This window comes from Lycium barbarum, chromosome 9, assembly GCF_019175385.1.
Source record: "Lycium barbarum isolate Lr01 chromosome 9, ASM1917538v2, whole genome shotgun sequence".
Classification (NCBI taxonomy): Eukaryota; Viridiplantae; Streptophyta; class Magnoliopsida; order Solanales; family Solanaceae; genus Lycium; species Lycium barbarum.
This window is the reverse complement of record NC_083345.1, coordinates 95,957,085-95,960,893: the sequence shown is the minus strand read 5'-3', so window position 1 is coordinate 95,960,893 and position 3,809 is coordinate 95,957,085.

The following is a 3,809-nucleotide window of genomic DNA, read 5'->3' as shown; positions in this document are numbered from 1 at the left end:
AACATACTCAGCTGAAGACTATGCAAGGTTGTACCTCAAGGAGATTGTACGACTCCATGGTATTCCAATATCCATTATCACAGATAGAGGAGCACAATTTACAGCCAAGTTCTTGAAATCCTTCCAAGAAGGTCTAGGTACTCAAGTGAAGCTCAGCACAGCCTTCCATCCACAAACTGATGGGCAAGCCTAGCGTACTATTCAAACATTGGAAGATATGCTACGGGCATATGTACTAGATTTCAGTGGTAGTTGGGATGATCACTTACCTCTGATTGAGTTTGCATACAACAATAGCTATCATTCCAGTATCCAAATGGCTTCATATGAAGCTTTATATGGAATGAAGTGTAGATCCCCAATTGGGTGATTTGAAATAGGAGGAGTACAGCTAATAGGCCCTGAATTGATTCAGCAAGCGGTAGAAAAAGTCAAGGTGATCCGAGATCGATTGTTGACAGCCCCAAGTCACCAAAAATCTTATGCGGACAACCGCCGGCGAGACTTGAAATTTCAGGTTGATGATTGGGTGTTTTTGAAAGTGTCACCAATGAAAGGGGTGATGAGATTTGGCAAGAAAGGGAAGTTAAGTCCTAGATACATTGGACCTTATAAAATTATCTGCAAGGTGGGTCATGTAGCCTACGAATTGGACTTACCTTCAGAACTTGAATCAGTCCACCCAGTTTTTCATGTCTCGATGCTCCGCAAGTATGTTGGGGATCCTACGAGGATTGTCCCAATAGATGATGTTTAAGTGACAGAAAAGCTAGCATATGAAGAAGTGCCCATTTCCATTTTAGACAGGCAAGTACGAAGACTTCGAAATAAGAAAGTAGCATCAGTCAAAGTCTTGTGGCGGAATGACAACCGAGAGGAAATGACTTGGGAAGCAAAAGAGAGTATGAAGTCCAAGTATCCACACTTATTCTAACCCCCAAGAGAGATTCAAGATGAACCACTAACACTATGAGGTATGTATGCTTTCTTTTCATGCTTTTGAGTCGTGTGTGGATAATTTAAATTACTATCATGTTGTAGCCCTGTGAGGCAACATTATTATGGGTTGTTGTGACAGGATGGTAGTGCCATATTACAGGCAAAGCTCTGGCGTTGTTTTTTTGAATTCTCGAGTGTTTAACATTCGAGGACGAATCCTCCCAAAGGAGGGAAGAATGTTACACCTTGGAAAATTTCCCGTTAACGTAGAATGAATAGACAAACGAAGAATACGAGTATACGATATTTTAATAAGAAAGGAAGGACGTTTGATGACCCTAATTAAGATTCCAAAGACGTTTGGGGAAAGGGAGGAAAGTTCGTCAAATGAAACTTCACTACAGTTCTGCAAAAGGGGGGGGGGGGGGGGGGGGGGGTTCGACGATCGTTCTTTGTACCCTCGGACGGGTCGATGCCTCGTTGATTGTGCCATAGAATTTATTTAGCACAAAGACCATTCGACGGAGCAGATCGACGCTCCGTCGATCAGTTCGACGGCCCGTCCTTCTCACCGTAGAATGAAAGGAAATGAAAGGTTGCTCACTGGAAATTTAACGAATTTGACGATCAGATCGACGCTCCGTCGATCTGATCAAAGCTTCGTCGTTCGTACCGTATAATCCTCGTCAGGCAGCTTTTGATTTTTTTAAGAGACCCCAAGTCCTCATTTTTCATTTCACTCCTTCTCTAAACCTCTAGAACCTTCTCCATACCATTTCAACATATATCCAAAGTAAATTAAGGAGTAAACACCAAGAATTAGTAGAATCTAGTGCAAAAGTCCTCCCTAGTGTTTGTGGGAACCAAGAATATCTTTGGTGTTGAAGTGGGGTTTTCTCCATGTGAAGTATTTATAGCCAAAGTCCATTCCTAAACCATCAAAGGTAAGTTTCATGGTATTTACATGTTATTTAAGGTATTGAAAAGTTGAAACACTTGGATTGTAGAAAGATATAGGAAATGGGTCATGAATGTGTGAATAGTGTTATTGTTGAGTAGTAGTTTGGGGTGAACTATGGATATTGGTATGTTGTGATTATAAGTCTGCTATAAATGACATTGAGAACACGGAATAAGTATTATATGCGAGAAAATGCAATAATGAACTATGACCATGATTATGGAGAAATTGGAGTGAAATTGTGAAATGTGGATAATATAGATGGATGATGATTGTTTCTTGTGATATTGTGAATGTTGTTATCAATGTTTGGGAGGTGGTATAGAATATGGGGAAAGTAGTAGAAACAAAGGAAATGCTGCCTAATTTTCCCTAGAAATAGTAACACGTTCTTATAATCGATTAACTAACGTTAATGCAAATCCTCTTGAAGGTAGAAACGCCAGCATCGGAGGAGAACGATCAAGCGATAAAACTATTACACAAAAGAGGTATGTAAGGCTCGTCCCTTCTTTCTAAGGCATGACTCCTATGGTATGAATCTTCTAAATTTTCCATAACCTTCCTAAATAGAGGAACTATGCATCCATGACTGTAATGAGCTATATATATGTATGAGATAAAGAAAGGAGATATGACAAGCAAGATGATGGTAATGATAAGTTAATTATAAAGAATCCTAGAGTAAAGTAAGATTTCCATGAAGCTAAAGATTCTAAGTATGGCCCAATTGATGTTTTTCCTTGTGTACACTCATCTTAAAATGTTAGTTCCTCCAAGGTGAGATATGGTGTTGATGATTATTCAATAATATAATCGGGGGTTCACGACCTTATGTCACCCCGACATAGCCATAGTTTCCTCCAACTCCTATTGTATATTTTGATGATAAATGTATAGTGATGCTAAGTCGTGATATGTCTATGAGATATGCAATAATGTTAAGTTTATGAATGATTATGTGACGATACGATTCCACCGCACCTAAATGGTCGGGCATGTCACCACTAAGGCGGGCTGCTATGTTTACGCCGTGCCTAAATGGCCGGGCATCTCACCGCTAAGGCGAGCTGCTATGTTTACACCGTGCCTAGAGGGCCGGGCATGATCATCACTAGTGGGCGGCATATGAAGGTTACCCGGACGTGGGCTAACAATGATGATGATAATGATGCGATGATATATGTGCTATGATGATACCTGTACTATGACTATATAAATATCCGATATATGTATGAAATGTACTCACCTATAAAACTCATGCAGGTTATATCTTCCTCCTACAGCTTATGATTCTTCTATTATGCTCATTTCATTCATATCTTACATACTCAGTACAATGTTCGTACTGACGTCCATTTTCTTTGGACGCTCTGTTCATGCCCACATGTAGACAGGGAGGTGATCTTGATCCAGACTCGTAGGAGCTAGTAGCCGATTTGAGAGCACTCCATTGTTCCGGAGGTGCCTTTGATTATTCTTTTGTGTACATATGTATATTTTGGGCACGACGGGGTCCTGTCCGGTCCCTATGTCTAGCACTCTAGTAGAGGCTCGTAGATATGCAGGTGTGGGTTATATGGTCTCACGGTGTTACTATTGTATATATATACATATATGTGTGTGTGTGTGTGTATTGTCATTTTGATAGCCCAAAGGCTTATGCATATAAAAGTATTTATGCTCTCAAATGAAAAATAATTTTCTTATGATTTGAATATGATGAGTAATAGAATGAGTGGTGCTCGGTGGTTAGTCCCGGGTACCCGTCACGGCCCTTAGTCGGGTCGTGACAATTTCGGACAGAGGCGCTCAGTTTACGGTAAAGTTCTTGAAATCTTTTCAGGAAAGCCTTGGGACTCGAGTAAATCTTAGTACAGCCTTCCATCCGCAGTCAAACGGGCAGGCT